The sequence below is a fragment of the Equus przewalskii genome, chromosome 3 (assembly GCF_037783145.1).
Source record: "Equus przewalskii isolate Varuska chromosome 3, EquPr2, whole genome shotgun sequence".
Taxonomy (NCBI): Eukaryota; Metazoa; Chordata; class Mammalia; order Perissodactyla; family Equidae; genus Equus; species Equus przewalskii.
The window spans coordinates 74,380,924-74,403,508 of NC_091833.1; positions in this window are offsets into that span (position 1 = coordinate 74,380,924).

Here is a 22,585-nt window from a genome sequence, read left to right on the forward strand (position 1 = left end):
CACATGATTTTATCAAATGAAATGTATGTATGCTTGATAGTTTGCTATTTATTTTCTATGTGGTTTATATCTATTTTGTTGACTTTACTATATTCACTGTGTTAAACAAATATTACTGGTAACAATTCTAATTTTTCTGTTGCTATTTTACCTATATTTTTGAGTCATTTTCTTAGTGGTTTATCAAGGAATTATAATGTACATCTTAATTTATCAGTGTTTACTTCGGGTTAATACTTTTTTCGTGGAGAGGGGAATATAGCAAGCTTGCTCAAATATACTACCACTTTCTTCCCCCCTCTTTTGTTTTATTATAATCATATACATTATCTATTTCTGTTATAAACCTAACAAAACAGTGCTATAATCATTCCTTTATTTACTCTTCTTATTTTTAAAAATCAAGTAAAGAAAGTTGAAAATATTTCAAGAAGTGTTTTGTGTTTTACAATATATTACCATGTCCTTTTCTCTTTCCTTTTTCCTATGGATTTAATTACTAATCTGTGACATTTCCTGTAGCATGAAGGAACTCCTTGGTTGATTGTTGTACACCAGATCTCCTGGCAATAAATTCTCTCAGTGTTTTTTAGTTCTGGGAATGTATTTATTTTACTTTCATTCTAAATGATTTTTTTATCGATATAGAACTCTGGATGACAAATATTTTCTCTCACAGAATAAAATGTGTCATTCTATTGCCTTCTAGATTAATTTGTTTAAGATGAGATTTCAGCTGTAAACTGCTTATCTGCTCCCTTGAATGTGATACCATTTTCTTCTGTTGCTATAAACGTTTTTCTCTTTGTCTTTTTCTTTTGGCACTTCAACAATCATGTGTTTAGAGTGAATCTTTTTGTGTCCATTTTACTTGGGATTCAATGAGCTTCTTAGATCTTTATATTTTTTTTAAATCAATTTTACTTCAGTAGTTATGCTAATATATTTTTCTGCCCTGCCTCTCTTTTTCTCTGGAACTCCCATTATACGTATATTAGTATGCTTTTTATGTTCTCCCAGTCTGAAGCTCTACTTATTTGTCTTCAAATGTGCTTTTCTCTCTGTTGTTCACTTTTTATAATTTATCACAATTGTATCATAATTTTTACAATTGATGAAAATTTAAAGTTCACTGATTCTTTGACCTGCCACTTTATATGTGTCTACCATCACTCATATTTATTGTAATAATTTAATGGGTGCTTAAAGTAAGATAAAAATTAGATATATGCGTAGGTTTATTCACAGCAAGCATAATCACAAGAGGGTTGATGTGAGAAATTGTTACTTTCCCCTAAAATTGGAAGAATTAATGCCCAATTTTTCCAATGTCTCTAAAAATTTGGAATTTTGTCTTATAATGGTATAATCTTTCTATTTTAAGTTACTAATCATACATTTTATTTGGGTGGCTTTATGCATAAAAGCCATAATTTAATAAACGTTTACTAGTGAGTACATATATAGTTTAGAAAGACATCTATTCTTTTATTTTTTGGATAACATTGATGTTATCCTCTTTTTTAAAATAAAGGCTTAGAGAATCTTCAAAGATTAGGTATTTGGATTGTGACTAAATACTCCAGGTAGTCACCTCTTAGAGCAATCAGTGTGACTGTTAATATGAAAAGTCCATTCCTATACCCAGACAAAATATTAGCACCTTTGAATTCCACCTATAGACCTTTGCTTGACCTGCTGTGACCAGACATACCTTTAATTAACCTCAATTTCACAAAGTAGACAAAGATTTTGAGAGAGCAAACAAATGTTTTGTATCCCTTCCTTTTTCATTTTAAAATATTTGCTATTATGCTTTAAATGATTTATTTATTGGTAATAGCAAGAGAAATGTCCAGGAGGTGTTTTTCTCAGCAAAGTGAAGCAGAAGATTCGATTCCCTTTTTTTGGAATTTATTCTGCTGTTAATGCAGTCTATTATAACATTAACTGTTTGGGCAGACACTTAATTCTTTTCATGGTATAGATGCAAAATGAATCTAAGTCCGTTTGCTTATTTCTAGAAATATCTATAATAGTGCTTTGCATATAATGTCAAGAAAGGCTTTTGTATTGTCAAATAAATCATTAGTGACATAAATCTTTCCATCTGTGTGTTTCTCAGTCTAAGCATTGAATAGTTTAGCAGAACAGGAAAGCTCATCCAAACACTGAATTATAGCAAAGAAATGCATACTTAACCATTCTTTATTAGATCTTCAATATAATTATAGGTTTGTAAAAAGACTAGTCCACAAAAAGGAAAAATGAACAAAAGTATATACAGAGCACATCAGTGTTGGCAAACATACCCAGCATGTGGGCTTCCACCCACTCTTTTCACAGCCAATATTTTTCAGATCATCTTTTGTCCTTAGCCCTCTTAAATATGTTCCTTTAAAAATTAACAAAAATTATGCCTTTGTTAAATCTCAAGAATGAAGTCAGCTATATTCGAAGTACAGTAATTTATTTGATAAGTTCTTTTACATAACATTCACATTTTTACTTGGATTAATTCAGTATAATATTATCCATAGCCTGATTACTGTCAATTTGATTTTCACCAAAATATTCACTATCTAAACTGACAATTCATATTCGCACCTGAAAATGTAAACTTTTCTTTAAAAAAGGGACCATTCCTCTAAAAGTACTTAGCAGTGTTTTAAATGCTTACCATATACTGTCATTACTTACAACCACCCCTAGATGCAGGAACTATAGTTATTTCTATTTCACAGGTGAACGAACTGAAGCATTGCAAGGTCTTTTGATATACAAAAGATCATATGTTTATTAAATGGAAGAACCAATTTGAAATCAACGTGCACTGACGGCCTAGCCTATGCTCGTAACCACTCTGTTACTGAAAAACGTGTACCATTATTCTTTAGAATCCATCAGACTTTTAAAATGGAAATAAACAAATCTAGTGCTATCTTTGAATTAAGAGTTACATTGTGTTAGTGAAACACTGCATCACTCAATAAAAAGAAGAAACACATTTCTGCGTTTAATCTGTCTAGAAGCAATCTCTGGCTTTAAAGTGAATTTATGACATGAACTTCGTTAAGATTGAAGGTTAGAGATACAGAAAATAACTTAAAACTGCTTTGACAGATAATTTTATAGGGTGATGTAATGACATAAAATAAACATGAAAAATATAAGTATATTTTAGCATCCATGGAATAGAGAAAATACTGAAAACAAATATATGTAATGATACAAACCAAATTATTAAATTTGTTAGATATAGAACAAACTTGGGTGGGCGTGATGGATTATGACTTTCCCTTTTTTATTTTCTATGTCTTAAATTTATGAAATTCTTTCCAAAGAGCATCCAATCTTTTTAATAGTAAAATTAAAATTTTAAATCAATGAATATAAGTGACTCAAGGGAACATATTAAATACAATATCTAGTGAGTGTAAACATATTTCTCATGTTTAATCTCTCTAGCCTATAATCTTTCGATTTGTTAAAGTCTATTTTTGTGAATTGTAAGATGTTTTTAAATAGCTGATTTTGTTTAAATATTTCAAGTCAAGGCATGCAGGCCAAATAAAAGCAAGAATTATGTGAAAGACATATAAAATAAACTTCTAAAAACATTTTGCAGATATAGCTTTTACAAATATTTTCACTCAGTCTGTGAGTTGTCTTCTCATTCTCTTGACAGTTTCTTGTGCAGAGCAGAAATTTTAATTTGAATGAAGTACAGGTTATCATATTTTTTCACAGATCATGACTTATAATTGCCGTAGCCAAAATCGTCTATATTTTTTCCTTCCTTCCAGGAATTTTATAGTTTTGCATTTTACATTTAAGTCTCTGTTCCATTTTAAATTAATATTTGTGAAGAGTGTACAGCCTGTTGCTAGATTTTTTTTTCTTTTCTTGCGTATGGATATCCAGATGTTCCAGAATCATTTGTGGAAAAGACTATCTTTGCTCCATTGTATTGCCTTTATCTCCTTTGCCAAATGTCAATTGACTGTATATGTATGAATCTATTACAGGGTTCTCTATTCTGTTCCATTGATCTGTTTGTTTGTTCTTTCATAGATACCATACTATCTTGATTATCGTAGCTTTATAGTAAGTCTTGAAGTTGAGTGGTTTCAATCTTCTAACTCTGTTCTTTTCCTTCAATATTGTGTTGGCTATTCTGGGTCTTTTGCCTCTCCACATAAAGTTTAAAATCATTTTGCCAATATCCACAACATACTTCGCTGGGATTTTGGTTGGGACTATGCTGAATCTATAGATTAAGTTGGGAAGAACTGACATCTTGAAATTGAGTCTTCCTATCCATGAACATGGACTATCTCACTATTTATCCAGTTCTTCTTTGATATCTTTCCTCAGAGTTCTTCAGTTTTCCTCATATAGATCTGTACTTATTTTGTTAGGTTTATACCAAAGTATTTCATGGTTTTTGGCTGGTAATGTAACCGGTGTTGTATTTTTAAATTCAAATTCCACTGGTTCATTTCTGGTACATAGGAAAGCAATTGACTTTTGTATATTAACCTTCTATCCTAACCTTGCTATATTGCTTATTAGTTAGCAGAGAGTTTTTCTCAATTCTTTCCAATTTTATACATAGATAATCAAGCCATCTGTGAACAAGACAGTTTTATTTCTTCCTTCCCAATCAGTAAACTATTTTCTTTACTTGTATTAGTGCATTATTTAGGACTTCCAGTATAATGTTGAAACGGAATAGTGAGAGAGGACATCCTTCCTTGTTTCTGGGAAAGCTTTGAGTCTCACAGCTTTAAGCATGACAATGGCTGTAGGTCTTTGTAAATTGTCTTTATCAAGTTGAGGAAATCCTCTCAATTTCTAGTTTACTGAGCGTCTTTTTTTAAATCATAAATGGGTGTTAGATTTTGTCAAAAGCTTTTTCTGTATCAATTGGTATGATAATGTGATTGTTCCTGTTGATGTAATGTATTACATTAATTTATTTTTGAATGTTGAACCAACCTTGTATACCTGGAATAAATCCAACTTGGTCGTGGTGTATAATTTTTTTTATATGTTGTTGGATTCAATTTGCTAATATTTTGTTAAGAATTTTTGTCTCTGTTCATAAGAGATCTTCGTCTATAGTTTTCTTTTCTTGTGATGTCTTTGTCTGGTTTTGGCATTAAAATAATGCTAGCCTTCTAGAAAGAGGAAGTAATCTCACTGCCTCTGTCTTGTGGAAGACATTATAGGAACTGGTGTAATTTCTTCCTTAAATGTTTGGTAGAATTCATCAGTGAACCCGTCTGGGCCTTGTGCTTTCTGTTCTGGAAGGTCATAATTATTGATTCGATTTCTTTAATAAATATGACCTACTGAGATAGTCTATTTCTTTCTCTGTGAGTTTTGGCAGATTGTATTTTTCAAGGAACAGGTCCATTTCACCTGGGTTATCAAATATGTGGTTGTAGAGTAGTTCAAAATATTCATTTATTATCCTTTTAATGTCCATCAGCTACAAGTGATGTTCCTTCTTTCATTTGGCATTGATAATCTGTGTCATCTCTCATTTTTTCTTAGCTGGCCTGACTAGAGATTTATTTATTTCATTGATTTTTTTCAAAAAAACAGCTTTTGCTTTTGATTTTCTCTATTGATTTTCTGTTTTAATTCTGTTAATTTTTCCTCCAATTCTTTTTATTTCTTTTCCTCTATTTACTCTTGATTTAAATTGGTCTTATTTTTTCTTGCTTTCTAAGGTGGAAGCTTAAATTAATTATTTTAGGTCTCTTCCTTTTTAATATATGCATTCAATGCTATAAATTTCCCTTGAAGCACACTTTTGCTGCAACCCATACATTTATTTTCATCCTCATACTGCTCAAAATATTTTTAAATTTCTCTTGAGATCACTCCTTTGACCCAGGTATTACTTAGAAATGTGTTGCTTAATCTCTGTGGTGGTTAATATTATGTGCCAACTTGACTGGCCAAGGGTGCCCATATTATACATTATTTCTGGATTTGTTTGTGAGATTATTTCCAGACAAAGTTAGCATTTGAAATGGTGGATTCAGTAAAGTAGATTGCCCTCCCCAATGTGGATGGGCATCATCCAATCCATTGGGGGCCCAAATACAACACAAAGTGGGGGAAGGTGGAATTTGCCCACTTTTTCCTGCCTAACTGATTAAGCTGGGACATTTCATCTAATCTTCTCCAGCTCTTAAACTGGGAATTACACCATTCATTCCCCTGGTTCTCAGGACTTCAGATTCAGACTGAATTATACCACCAACTTTCCTGGTTTTTCAGCTTGCAGATGGTAAATTGTGGAACATCTCAGCCTCCATAATCACGTGACCCAAGACCTCATAATAAATAAATAATTTTTTTTCTACTGGTCCATTTCTCTGGAGAACTCCAACCAATACAACTCTGTGTATTTTGGCATTTCCTACCTGTCTTTCTGTTATTGATTTCTAGCTTAATTCCATTATTGTCTGAAAGCCAATACTGTCTGATTTCTAATTCTGTTAAATTTTTTAATGGGCTGGTGGTGTAGTGGTTAAGTCCAGTGTGCTCTGCTTCAACACCCTGGGTTCTCAGGTTAGGATCCTGCATGCAGATCTACACCACTCATCAAGCCATGCTGTGGCAGTGACTTACATACAAAATAGAGGAAGATTGGTTCAGATGTTATCTCAGGGCTAATCTTCCTCAAGCAAAAAAAAAAAAAAGGAAGATTGGTAATAGATATTAGCTCATAGCAAATCTTCCTTACCAAAAACAAATTTATTAAGTTGTGTTTTATGGCCCAGAATGTGGTTTATCTTTGCAAATATTCCTTGCATTCTGCTGGAGGAAACAGTTGATAGATGTCAATTATATCCAGTTGATTGATGGTGCTTTTGAGATCAACTATGTCCTAACTGATTTTCTTCCACTGGACCTTTCCATATAAAGAAGTGTTGTAGTCTCCAACTATAATCCTGGATTTATCTATTTCTTCTTGCAGTTCTATCAGTTTTTGTGTCACATATTTTGACACTTTGTTGTTAGATGCATACATGTTAAGGATTCTTCTTGACCCCTTCATCATTATATAATGTCCTTCTTTGTCCTTATAACTTTCCTTGTTATGTCTGAAATTAAAATAGCTTCTACCACTTTGTTTTGACTAGTGTTAGCATGATATATCCATCTCCATCCATTTGCTTTTAATCTATATGTGTATTTATATTTAAAGTGAGTCTCTTCTAGACAACATGTAGTTGGGTCTTGCTTTTTCATCCACTCTGACAACCTTTTTAAATTGTGCATTTAGACTATTAGTGTTCAAATCAATTATTGATACAGTTGGATAAATACTATATTTGTTACTTTTTTCTATTTGTTGCCTTTCTCTTTGTTCCTAATTTGTCTTGCACTGTTTGTCTGCTTTTGGTGGTATTACGAGTACCTTAAAATAATTCTAATTTCTCCTTCACATTGCTTGAATCACTCCTGTCATTTATTTTATATATATATATATATATATATATATATACACATACATATATATACTTATTCAAACACTTTGTTGCTATTCTCTATTATATATCAGTTAAGAATAAGAGTAATAACATTTTTATTGTACTTTCACTTATACCACTATTTTTTCCTTTTTTTTTTTTTGAGGACGATTAGCCCTGAGTTAACATCTGCCACCAATCCTCTTTTTCTGAGGAAGACATCCCCTGAGCTAACATCCATGTCCATCTTCCTCTACTTTATATGTAAGATGCCTGCCGCAGTATGGCTTGACAAGTGGTGTATAGGTCCACACCTAGGATCACAACCAGCTAATTCTGGGCCACTGAAGAGGAACATGTGAACTTAACTGCTGTGCCACTGGGCTGGCCCCTCACTTACAGCACTTTTGATGCTCCTTTTCTCTTTATATAGATATGCGTTCCTGCTGTATATCATTTTCCTTCTCTCTGAAGAACTTCTTTAAACATTTCTTGCAAGGCAGGTGTACTGGCAACAAATTTCCTCAAATTTGTTTGTCTGAGAAAGTTTTATTTCTCCTTTACCTTTGAAGGACAGGTTTGCAGGGTACAGAATTCTAAGTTTCTCATTTTTTTTCTTTCAATCTTTGAATATTTCACTTCAGTCTCTTCTTGCTTGCATAGATTCTAAGGAGAAGAAAGATACAATTCTTATTTTTGCTCCTCTATAAGTAACATATTTCCCCCCCTCCCCGGCTTCTTTCAAGATAGAGTTTTTATCTTTGATTTTCTACATTTCAAATATGACATGTCTAGGGATAGATTCTGTGTGCTTTGCGGCCTATTATTATTATTTGCATTTTCTGTGTAGTGTTTTCTAAGCTTCTTTGATTTGTGATTTTGTGTTTGACATTAATTTAGGGAAAACTCTCAGTCACTATTACTTCAAATCTTTCTTCTATTCTTTTCTTTCTTTTTTTACTTCTGGTATTTCCACTATATGTTAGTTACACTTTTTGTAGGTGTCTCACAGTTCTTGGACATTCTGTTCTTTTTTTCAGTCTTTCCCCTGTTTAACTTTTAGTTTTGGAAGTTTCCATTGACATATCCTCAGGCTCAGAGTCTTTCCTTGATTATTTACAGTCTTAGTGAGCCCATTAAAGGCATTCTTCTTTTCATTCATTCTTCTTCAGTGTTTTTGATCACTAGTATTTCATTTTGATTCTTTCTTAGAATTCTCATTTCTATGCCTATATTACCCATCTTTCTAGCATGTTGTCTACTTTATCCATTAGAGCTCTTAGCATATTAATCACAATTGTTTTAAATTCTCAGTCTGATAATTCCAAGATCTCCGTCACGTCTTATTCTGAGGCTTGCTCTGTTTTTCAAATTGCATTTATTTATTTAAGCCTTTTGCTATACCTAGTAATCTTTTCTTGATAGCTGGACATGATGTACTCTTTTAAAAGAACGGTGGCTAACAGGACTTTAAGGATGTGGTGGTAAGATGTGACAAAATAAGATTTTTCTAATAATACTCTGATTGTCTCAGTCTAAGTACTCAGAGAGTACCTCTTCTGAACTTTGAACTTCACAAATACTTCTCAGATTTTTTTCTCCCTTAGGACAAGATGGCTAGAATAGGCTGGAGTTGGATATTTTCTTCCCACCATGTGGAAGGCTAGAGCAGCTGTAGTTGGGTATGTCCCTTCTTCCACATCAGTTAGGCTCTGAAAAAGCCCCAATTGTGTAGGCTCTAGTAAAACAGTTTCTCTTGAGGGTTAGCCTTGTTACAGAAATTTTCTGGCATATTTCAAAATTGTTACTTTTCACCTCCCTCTGCCAGAAGCCAGAGGAGATTTTTTCTCTGATATTCATTGGGGGAACCTGGTCAAGTGCCTGGAATTAAGACTCACAAAAGTTTGGGTACCTTCCATAACTGAGTTCCACTGCAGTTTTTAATTCTCAGAGCCTTCCACACTGAGCCTCCAACAACTTGTCAATTAAAATTTTGTTTTCCTATATCAACACCATTCTTATAGAGATTTCTGCTGGTGGGTTTCTCCTCCAGTAATTTACAATTTTCTGTATTCACCTGTTTCTGCAATTATGGGGACAGCAATTTGCACTGTACCCTCACTTCTCTGACAGATGCAAGATAAAACTGTTGATTTTCAGCTTCTTTAAATTTTCTTGTTATTAGGAACAGAAAAAGGACTTCCAAGCTCTTTACATGATGGACCAGAAGCCAGAAAGCTTGATTTTTTAATATTATTTTCCTAAGTTGCCACATTGCTATAAATTCTTTAGTTCTGAGTACACATGACTAATAAACTGCTGTCCAGCGTCTGTGCCATATATTTGGCCATCCTCATGACCCTCGGGTAGAAATTTCTCCAGAACAACAAGGTGAATAGGAGGTGATTGCAACATTAGTTGATAAGATTTAAATGTGAATATTGCTCATAATATTCAATCTTATTCATAAGATTTAAATACATATTTATTTATTTATATTATCCTGAAAATAAACATGAGATTTCTGCGCAGGGATAGATTATTAGTACTTATTCCTGGCAATAACTGCATTCTTATTCTCTTGCCTCAATTCTTTCCCCCGGGGCAATGTGATGAAAGCTGAATATCATCCTACACATGCTTAGGTTTGTACTCTAGAGGAAGAACCCCCAAATTTAGGTTATTTCAGGAAACTTATCTTGAATTATAGTTTGAATTGCTTTTCTTTTTTCCATTGCCAGATCTAATTATGCATACTTTAGATTATCTTTTCCAATGATCCATATCTATAATTTTCACTCTAATTCACTACATTCTTTCTTTATCTGTATCATTGTATTAACATTTTCTATCTTCTGTGTTCTCAGTATGCTTTCTGTTATGTTTATTTTCTTTTGAGTTTCTTTTATTCTTTATTTAGAATTTTTTTCTTTTGTGTTTTGTCAGAAACTTTTCACATTCTACTCTTGTCTCATCATCAGATTCTACTTTCTATTTAACTCATTTAGGCTTCTCTATGTCTTGGAGATACGTCGCAAATCGGATTGTTTAGTTTTTCAAAAAAATTTATGTTGGAATTATGTTATGTTTTTGTTGTTGAAACATTTTTCTAATGTGATTTTATCATCTTTAGGATTATTCTATTGATCTTTTTAATATTTCACCCAAGCTTACTTCTGTGGAGCTTTGATTACCTTTTTCCAGCACTTGTGTTTGGACAGAATTAGTTTTCCTGCACCAGAAAGGAGGTTTCAGTGGAGTGTAGAAAGAGGGGAGTTTTCAGGCAATACGGTTTAAGGTTTCTCCCCTCTGCTATTACAGTTGTGAACTATTCCCTAAATTCGTGCCAGCTTTGTGAAGCCACCCCTCCTATGACCCTTAGAACCTAATTTATTTCATGGGGGCTTCTACCATTAACCTGGTTTTTCTTTGATTTTTTTTTTTACAGTCCACTGTCACCAAGAAACACAATCCTTCTCCTCAAATGGGAAGCAGTCACTTTTGGAGGATGTATTTGGCAGGGTCTTTATAAGATCAGCCACCTCTGGGCCCTCCCACACACTGCTATGCCTTCTTTCTTCTCAATCCACAGTGATAACGCTACACACACTGCAGATTTCTGCCAGGATGAAACTTTTTTCCTCTAGAAGTGGATATGTGCTAGAGATTTCTGAAATATGCAACCGCAAGACGCTTTTCCTCCTCGACACTTTCTTGACTTCCGATGTGGGCTTGCTGGCTGGTTTGGTCTTTTGGCCACATTCACCAGATACGGAATTTGGAGGCTTTTCTGTGTCCTAATTTTGCTGAGAATGTAGTTTTTATCTTTTATTATCCTTAATGCTGTGGTTGGTTTTCTGAATGAGAAGCGAAAAAGTTAAAACTAAATTTCTGCCTGTCCTTACCAAAAATGAACATTTTTCCTTAAAAATTTCTTTTAACTTGCATTTAATTTTTGGCATGTACTTTCAGGTAATTTCACCTTATTTACATGTCTTATTCAGAAAAAAATTTGATATATCTTTTGCATTGCAATAGTTTCAAATAAATGAAACCAAAGACCAGATATAGATAGGTCCTAATTATTCTGAACAGTCTATTACCATGCATGTGGCTACGTATGTAAGAAAAGTTTTAATTTTATTGAAAAGAGAAGATTTTATCTGGCTCATATTTATAATGTTACTATGATATTACTAACACTAAAAATAAAATATTCAATTAGAATTCGTACTATTGGAATACAAAAATGGCATGTACTCACTGGAGTAGAGAGAGAAATCCAGTTATGCATTAAATATTTAGATTTAGGGAGAATGGTGATTATTTTGTAAAATCTGACTCAAAATAAATATTTTAATTCTATTAACATAATCCCAAATTCTTTTGGTATTACACAAGAATTTGTTTTGTTGGGGATGCCTTTCAAACTTAAAGCAACTCACTTACTTTCTCTCTCTGTCTCTTTCTTTCATTCTCATACTATTCCAATTAACGTCGCTTCTGTCAACCACAACAATTCTCTCCCGCTCATCTGTCTCTCTCATAGTACTATTCTATTTAATGTAGGTTCCATTACCAACTCCAATAATTATTTACAGATTTCAATATCATTGCCTTATATAACATATTGCCAAATATTCAAATCTGCTGTCTTTGAAGTTATTTATTAAAAAGTTAAATGACAGGTATTGATGGAAATACAAAGAAATTGTATAACCATAATTACTTTTGCCTAGTTTAAGTCAATGTTATCACAATTAATAGCTTGGAAAATTCTTCAGGTCATTTTTTGGAAAAAATTGCATTAAAATCTATAGTATCTTCACAGGTAGGCAAATAAAAATTATTGGTAACACTGTAATTAAATATTATGCATAAATACATATATATATAACCATGGAGGAAAATAATCATAGCACCTCATGCTTACTTTGTGATGTATAATTTTAGCAGTAAGAATTATTGCTGTGGATAACTCTCAACTTTAGATACTTATTTTTTACAATGGTTTAAAAAATTTCACCACTCATTCAGAGGGTTATGTTATTTATAAATTAATATTGCTCTGATATGTCCAAAATATAAAGTAGAAAGCTGCTTGAGTTGGCAATAGCATAAATTAAATTCTGTAAAACACCTAAGACAGTGAGACGAAAGTTGTCACCATCTAAATGTAAGTTAGGACTAAGAGAATTTCTGGAAAAATTACTTGGAATACTATGTAAAAACCATCTGTCAATGCTGGAGGTGGAGCTTAGAGAAGATATGGTGGGAGGCATACGAACAGATGAATAATATTGAACTCCATCTTATTGTAGATGCCTAGATCTAATTAAGAGGAGAAAAAGAATCTAGCTAGTCTAAATTTAAAGCTCCAAAGACCACTTTTTCCTCATCCTTAATTATCCATTCATCCGTTTACAAGCCTAGAACTGAATACACTTTGGTCTTGTCAGCATGGCTGGTTCCTTCCTTCCTGACCATTCAGCTTGTTTGGAGTTTGGAGGAGATTCCATGTTCTTTTATGATTCATTCCAACTCTATTTATCTTTTTAGTAAATAAATTTAGATAAATGAAGGAAACATCAATAATCTTTTAGAGAATCAGAAAATATGAGATTTTTTCTAATTTCATCTCAAAAAAAGGCATTAGATAAAAACTCACTGCTACTGATGAAGTAAAAGAAGCATATTTAGATTCGAAATTAAAAGCCACACAATAATTTCCATGTTACTTAATATCCGTAAGCATATTTCATATCCGTAGGTTGTAAGGTAGGCATTGTTCAGGAGATAAACATGTTCTCAGAGATTGGTGACTTGCCCATCATCACACACAGTAGAGTAAGTAAAGGAATTGAAAACAGACCCTTGACTTTAGAGTTCTAGTTCAGGATTCTGATCACCTTAGTGATTCTTGAAACCATGTTACTATAATATATGATTTGGCTTTTGGACACCATAAAGTAGCAATATCTTAATATGAGAATAATCTGTGCACTGTAATTGTGCCAAGTATATAAAGACCATACATCACTCGAATATTGTGTTTACCTCATGTATCAATTAACTAGTTTTACACATAATCTTCAGATGCTTTACAGTACCTATTAGCATTTCTCCTTTATAGTGATGTCTTCAGTAGCATCACATTTTTACCCACCATCAAACAAAAATCACAACTTCTATTTCTCTTTGTCTTAGAATTGTCTGGAGAGGAGAGGTGCGTGGCAGATATTAGTTGCACGGACCTTTTCAAAATCTGTCACATCTGACATAAGCATGACAGTAGGAATGGTACCAGGGTGATGGTGATTCCACTGTTACAGCTTTCCTGTTTCTTTGGCAAAAGTAGTACACGTCTCTAGTTTAGAGTTCACTGGGTGAGAAGAGTGAGCTTTTAGTTTAGAAAGCACAGGATTATTATCTGATTGCCTCCACTGTAAACTTCAATAACAATTTTTAAGACTATCTACCAATTCTCTGCCTGCCATGTCTTTTCCTAAACAATGTGGAGAAAATTGTATGCTTTATAATATGATTACATGTTTGTCATGTTAGTGATAAGAAACATCTTTTAGACATGTTTCACAATGTCACTTTAGAGGAAAGTTTTTTACATGACCAGAATTTTAAGTTGGAAAAGATCTTAGAGATTATAGGTAAACTCGCCTGTAGGTTAAATGGTTTTCCTGAAGGTTTACAATGTATTAGTGACAAGGTTGAGAAAGGAAATCTGGTCTCTTGACTTCAATTTAGTTTCTTAATTAACCCACAATCTGCTAATTTATGGCTACAACTTTCAAGAAACTTTTATGAAAATATCAAGAGGAGAAAAATGTTAATAACAAGGATTTTTAACTTTAAAATAAAAGACAGGAAGAAAAACATATCTTGAGAAACATTTTCTAAAATGTATTTCATACTTTGCATTAACCACAATGGAAGATAGAGGAGTGATTATAATATTATAATTGCAATCTACTATAAAAAGTATGAAAGTAGAACCTTGTCATGCACAAGAAACTTCTTCCCAAATTGGCAAAGAAAATTCCCAAATATAATTACTCTATTATAGTGGACAGATAAAGAAGTATTATCATAGGAAAGAGCTGCGTGATCTATAACACCATCTAATTTCTTATCATTAGATATGTGTACCTATGGGGTCACCTATAAATAGTAAAAACTGCACATGTTAAAGCTTCAAGAAAGATTCTATTTACTCAAATGTGCTCTTTAATGTGTTACTTAAAAGTAAAAGCAAAAATTGAGAAGTACTGAAGTCACACACAATATATATTTTACTCTACATATCAGAAAGTGAAGACTCTTCAATGGATTTCTGATAAAATTTCTAGATCCTTTTCACAAAACTATTAAAAACCCTTAAAGGAAAACATGATGCCTGTTTTCTTTCCATCATTCAATTTTGGCGGACTCTTTCTTGCCTACCATCCTGATCTTCCATCCCAGTCTCTGCTTGGGCATTGTTTTCTTTTTTAAGGCCTTATCTTCAATTTTCTGCAGTTTGATTAATCAAGTTATTTCTGAACAAGGTTTTTATCTGTTGATATGTATGGAGGCTTACTGCCTCCAACATCAAGTTTGCAGCTAATTCAGTTAGTTTCCCTTTTTAAAGTTTGACCTTTTTTTTTAGTTTTGACTTTTTTATAGTTTGCCTCTATAACACACAGATATGAGGGAGCGGTTGACAGTTATGTCATACATTTGATTCAAAAGCATTTTTTCCCTCCTGAAAAAGATGAGTCATGCCGATTCAGCAGTCAAATAAGAAAATCGAGATGTTGCCAAAATGAAAGGATTTGAGAAACAGGCATATGAAAATAAGAATTAAGAAGCTGAAAGATGAAAAGGAGAAAGCAAAACAATTGTCGAAAACATGTTTTGTAGTCTATTTATTTTTGTAGCTTGTTTATTTGTTTTACATTTTTAATCCAATGAAGACAGGCTTCCTGGTTTTCACTCACAGTGCTGGGGAAATGTCAAAAGATGGTGGGGATGGGGAAGGGAGAGTGAGAGAGAGAGGGACAGAGACAGAAAGACTTTTTTATTGGGGTCTGGCTTGAACCTTTCACATTGGGCAGAAATGTCATCAATATATCATTTTCTGAATAAAGATAGACGTTCATCCCCATTCTAGCTTTAGAACTTTAGTAGACATTTTTATTTATGTACTTGGCATCCTACACAGCAGGAACAATTTACCAATTGTCAAATACACTATTAATACATCACAGGTATTTATATACGAAGAGAGAACAAGGTGACCACATTGGGAAGATTAATGATGACAGCTTACATTTTTGAGTCTGATGTGCAAGGTAATGTTTTAATCACCCGGTGTGTTTTATGACATTTCATCTTCCCTACAACTTTTTGAACTCGGTGCTATTAATATCCTAACTTTATAGAAATAAAAACAGATATATACGGAAAAAAATGTCTGGAATATTAAAACCGAAATAAATGCCTGATTACCAGAATATCTGTAATAAACTCAAAATATGGGTATTTTGAAATAAAGAAGCTTTCAATCCACTCAGAGTAAAAAAGCTTGAACCTATTCCAGATCTCCTAATGCTTTCAAGGGTTATTTGAAAAACAGTGTACCATGGTTGCCATGCAAAGTCTATGAGCTCATCATAAGAAGCTTTGGGTTCCTTAGAGTTTAAAGAAGATAGAATTAATGACTATTAAAGATGGAAGCGACCCATAGAGTCTGTATTGTTTTCTAAATTTACAGATGAAGAACCTGAAACCCAGAGAGCATAAATGCTTGCTCAAGTCGAGGAGCTTGTTAGTGGTCAAGCTTAGATATGATTTTCCAACTCAGGGTCATGGATTCTGCATTCTCCCACCTCTCAGAAAACAATTTGTTTGGAAGACTGCTCTAGGTATTTAGTCAAAAACTAGAGATTATAATTGGGCTGAAATGCCTCATGAAGTCTATTTCCATTCTTCCAAATGAAAGTTCCCTGCAAAATTAATGTGTTTATAAGTTACAGATTTGCTTTCACAAAAATTAATTTGAAATGGAGGCTACTAGTATTTGTAAATGCATGTGTCAGAATTGTATTGAGCTCCTAATTGAATATATCTGTGACATACTTTAAGATTGATAACAATTTTTATATTAAAATATCTCAGAACAAAGAAGAGATAGAAAGAACTCTGAATTGTAAGTAAAAAGGATTGTATTCTACTCCTAGATTTGTCCCAAGTGAATTATATTTCCTCATGGAAGTCACTTTGCATCTCTAAATTTAATTTTCATCATCTGCAGACCAAGGCATTTGAATTTAATGATATTTGTAATTCTTTCTTGCACTAAATTCTCATACTCTTATTTGAGCTTTAATTATCTCACTCCTATTGCAATTCTTCTCTAATTGTAAGCTCTCTTTTCTGCCCTCCCATTTTTGGAATACCTTACTCTCTATTGTCATATTCATTTCTTAAACAGTGCTGTGATAACAGAATTCATGCAGAATCCTTCAGTGACTGCTCATTTCACTCTAAATAAAAATTAAATGCATTATCTTGGAATTTAAGACTTTTCTTTTCTTTTTCAATCGTAGGGTCCTAAACACACTTTCAACCTAGAGCAATCACTCCATCTAGTTTAGAAGGCTTAGAAAATTATTCTCGTATATCAAAGATTCATCTTTCTTCATTCTTCATTTTAAAAAATAAATTGAAGTCAAAAGAAATAAGTGGGAAATATACTCCGTCTTCTCTATCTAAAAAAATGCATTCTTAAAAAATCAAAATATGTAATTTCTGCCAAATCCTTTTTCTTATTTCTATATTAAACACCTGTTAAATAATTTATGTTTGTCATAATTTCTTGTAAAATGAAAATCATCTACAAAAGTGTAGCTTTTATTGAAACAAAAATGTTCTTTATATTGGAACTAGGATATGCCCTGAAAAGGCAGCACTTTTTAATGAGTATGATTTAATTAATTGCCAAATATGGACTGCAGAATTTTGTCTCATTAATAATGTAAAGTACATCCAGGACAAATTTTATCAGCATAAATTTGCAACCTTGGAATGTTTTCCAAGACAAAAACAAATCTTTTCACTAGAATATTCAATCAAGATGGTGACAGGAGGTCAGTTTGTTCCACTCTCTCTGGCCTAAAATCAAAACATAACATAAAAATATATGCACATATTTATATTATAAATACACACGCATGTACATACATAGGTGTGAAGATCAATTTTATATGTCAAAACTGACTAGGCTAAGAGATTCCCAGATAGTTGGTAAGACATTATTTCTGGGTGTGCCTGTGAGGGTGTTTCCAGAAGAGATTACTATTCAAGTAGCCCACTGAGTGGAGCAAGTCTCCCTCGCCAATGTGGGTAGGCATTCTGCGATCTATTTTGCGGCTGTATAAAACAAAAAGGTGGAGGAAGGGTGAATTCTCTCTCTCTTTCTACTTGAGCTAGGATATCCATCTTCTACCCTCAGACATCCACACTCTTAGTTCTTCAGACTTGAACTGGGACTTACATCATGGGCTCCCATTGTTCTCTGGCCTTTGAGTTTGAGTGAGAACTACACTGGCTTTCCTGGACCACCAGCTTGCAGATAGCAGATTGTGGGACTTCTCATCCTCCATAATCACATGAGTCAATCCCTCATAATAAATCTCTTTCTATTTATCTCTCTCTATCTGTATCTGTATCTATATCTATATCTACATCTACATATCCTATTGATTCCGTTTCTCTGGAGAATCCTTACTAATACAATATGTATCTCCATAGCAATCCAGGAGGAAAAGGAGAAAATATCATAGATGTTGAGGAATAACTGGAAAATTTAAGTAAGAAAGAAGATGGTTGGAGATGCCATCAGTAGAATCTCAGAGATGATCAGAAGAAGAGTGTTGTGAATGTAGAGGTGGAAGAGATGAAATGGATACAGAGTAGGTATGGGAGATGAGGTTCACACTAGGATTAAGAGAGACAAGGAGTCTTGAGGCAAACACCAGGCAGATACAATGTTGAGCAACTGATCAGTCAGTGCTCCTCCCAACTTATCCTTTGTTATACAGCTGGTAGAATTGGGATTCCCCCATATTGTAAGGTAGAAAATATACATATTTGGACAAAAGATGTTAAACAAAAAAAGTCAATGGGTGACAGAGTGCCACCATCCACCAAAGCTAAGCTACCAGTATATCCCTTTGAATACCATACTCCACAATCATTTGAGTAGTCAGAAAATTCAAGCATATGCATATCGTCAACAAGACTCACTGAAACTTGTGAGAAGCTAATCAAGAAACAGAAGCAGCAAGAATAAAATTTTAAAAAATCTCTTAGCCAAGGAAATAATCAATAGAGAAAACAGAAGTTTTAGAATAAATATGTTTAATATCTTCAGAGAGATTTTGGAATATTTTATACAAATGTAAAGTAAATATCTAGAGTAGTTTTAATCAAAAATCTAAATTACAGGAATAAAAGCCTTATTAAAGGACCAAAATGCAGAATGGATTCAACTGAAGAGTGAATTTGTTGAGCTGGAAGAATGGCCTGAGAAGGATCTAGGAAGACAAAAAGTGTGTAATTATCAGAGAAAAAAATGAGACAGAAAAGACATATGAAGAAGTAGTGAGTAGGATGATTAAGAGAGTGGGTTTGGAACGAGGCTGTCAGGACATAAATCCTGGTGGTCTCTTAATAGCAGTTGTATCAACTTTTATAAGCAATTTAGCCTCGTTGCTCTTTTCTGACTTTTAAAATACCAATACCAATAAGAATAATAATAATTGCAATTTCTTAGAGATATGCTGGGGATAAACAGTTAATACATATAAAGTCCTTACAAATGTGTTTGGCAATATTGATCTCTCAGTAAATGTTAGCTAGTATCAATAAGGTAAGGATAAAATTATGGCATTTTATCCCCTCTCCCTTTTTGTCTCCTTGGAAGCACAATAGACTCAAAAATAGGCCTGATCTATTGTTTTTGAGGGCTTTCTGACTCTCAAAACTGTAAACACAGGCTTCTGAAATGAACTCAATTGTCTCTCAGGTGATATAGGAGACTATCACAGAGTGCAACCATTTTCTCTCAAGGAGATAAGTGAAGTTTTCATTGTTCTTTCTTCTGCTTTACTGAACTGATTTATTTGAAATTCTGTCTAGACTTTGGAGTCTCTTTTGCGGACTGCCCACAGTGTGCATTACACTTAGAGATACTCATTCAGTAGTAAAATTGCTTTCTTCCTTTTCTGTGTTTTGTGAAGAAAATTCGGTCTTGATAGGATTTTTATTTTCTCAGCTCTATAAATTCAGGCATTTCAATATTCACTTAATAAAAGTTCTGAAAGAAAAACACTAAAAAAGTGAAAGGGTAGGGAAGATAATAAAAGAAGTAATAGAAGAAAAATGCCTTTAGCAAAACTATTAAAGGAGTTTTCAGACAGAAAGGACCCAACTAGTACCTCTTTACATGAATGAAAAAAGGATTCATAAGTTCATTGTGGTGAAATTTAATAACGCTGAGATTCAAGATTGAAAACTGAATATTCCCAAAGAGGAAAAGTACTATAGAGGAACAAGAACCAGTATTATCACATCTTGGCAAACGCTAGTTGTGGGTGACAGAAATGGACCCAATGGAGAAAGATATATGTGATGGATGTGTAGCATGTGGCATCTGGATTTATTTATCAATTCTTCCTTTCTTAAGGACTGATAAAAATATTTTTCAGGTTCGATTAAAATAATTTTCTTTATATTGTTATGATCTAAATTACGTATCTTACTTTGTTCCACTTCTGATAACACATTTCATCTACTTCCATGTCTCTCAAATCACTTTTTCATCCACACAGCTCTACGACAGGTTTGTTTTACTTCCTTAAATCATAACATTTATTATTAATTAAAGAAAATTATACTCTATAATTAGGTAAAGATGAAATTCTAAATTAAAAAAAAAAACACCATTAATTGATTTCTCAGATGTTTTGTCTCCTTCCCCTGGAGCAAATACCCACCCAGTTTACTTTACTGCCTGTCAGACAGTGGTTTCCCCTATCTGCACTGTGCTCTTGTAATTTTTCTTTGGTCTGTGTGTTTCTTGCTAATTTGTGATTATGTTCTGTCCTTTGAAGTAATAGGTAGTGTTTTTTCAGATCATCTTTCAGACAGGAGAATAAACTTGAAATAGTTCAAACCTGCAAATAGATTTCTAACTATGAAGAAATATTGGTACTACTATACCTATCAGAAGCTATCACATTTTTCTTTCAGTTGGAAAAGCTCTGACTGACTTTTTTTTTTTTTTAAAGATTTTATTTTTCCCTTTTTCTACCCCCCGGTACATAGTTGTGTATTCTTCGTTGTGGGTTCTTCTAGTTGTGGCATGTGGGACGCTGCCTCAGCGTGGTCTGATGAGCAGTGCCATGTTCGCGCCCAGGATTCAAACCAACGAAACACTGGGCTGCCTGCAGCGGAACGCGCGAACTTAACCACTGGGCCACGGGGCCAGCCCCAAGGCTCTGACTGACTTTTAATAATCTAAGATGCATTTTCACGTCACCACTATACAGAATTTTAGTGGACATATGTTTCCTGATCAATATTCATTGCTTTAGGAAATCAGCCTTCCTGAACTCCATATGCCGTAAGAGGATGTGTCAATGATCATCTCTGTCCTTCTCAAAGGAGCACATTATCACCATGGTCAAGTAATTGATTCTGGGAAGAATATTTGACTGAAGCCAAGTCACTTACATGTGTTGTTTCTTCTAGGGTTGAAAGGATAGGCCATCTTCCACCTATATACTACAATGTAGGTTGGATTTGAATCTTGGACCATCTGAAATCAGCTTCCTTACTGCATCTAAAGAGCATGACTAGAGAATGAAATCTACATACAGAGTAAAGGTAGGATATGGATGAAAAGAGTAACAAAAATTTGACAGCATTGTTTGAACTCCCGGTATCCAGTTGTATCTTACGGTATTACAGATATGGGTTTCCTAATTAATTCAGCTGAATTTCTTTCACTTGCACCTAAAAGATTCTTAGCCAATATAGAGATTTTGTATTCAATTTTACATCAGAAGAGACTAAAATTAAGAACTTAAGTAACTCTCTCAGTGTACGTACACCCACATGTGCATTTATCGATCTATTTATTTGTTTGAAATATTCCTATTTCTCCCAAAATTGCCAAACAAATATTATATAACAGGCAGCATGTGAGGCATCTATATTTCATAATCTAAGATTCTTTCATTAAAACAAAAACATAAATAAAATAAACAGATAAACAAATAAGCTAAAATTATGGGAAAGACAATTAATTGATCATTTAGTGCAAATCCTTTCCTCTTTCCTCTAAAAGTGTTTAGTTACTAAGACCATCTAAAAACATTAATGTCTCAAGATATACTGTGGTGGGTGGAATTTTGTTGGAAGTTTTCTGAGAGGAGTCATTCTGGTTCTCCTCCCACAATTTGCTACTTCAGCCCAATTCTTAACAATGACAACCAGTCTCTCTCATATTGTGCAGTATCAATGAAAATCACTGAAATATGGTGTAAAGAGGCAGAACATTCAGAGATTCACTTAATATCCAATTCAAATAATCTTGAGGTCATAATTGGATGTCTTTCCTCAAAGCCCAGTTCCCCACATGTAGCTGTCACACAGCCCTTTACTCACATCTATTAGGAAAATATAAACCCTCATTTCTTACTCTCTGGCTTTTCTATGTAGAGTCTTTCAACATGTGTTCTCAACTTATGGGTTTCAGCTGCTTAATTCCATAGCTAGTCATACCCTATATGTTTTCAGAAGGGGCCCAACTACTTTACCACACAGTATCCTTGACAGTGACATCTAATCTCCCCCAGCCCCAATGTATTTCCTAAGACTAAGGTTCCTAAACTGTCTGAACTCCAAGTATCACTGATATTGCTTTCATTTATGTACATGATCTTCAGTGGGAGCATAATGATTTTGCTTTTCCAAATTGGCTTCCTTGGTCTTATAGATAACATGAGATCCTTAAAGAGTCCACA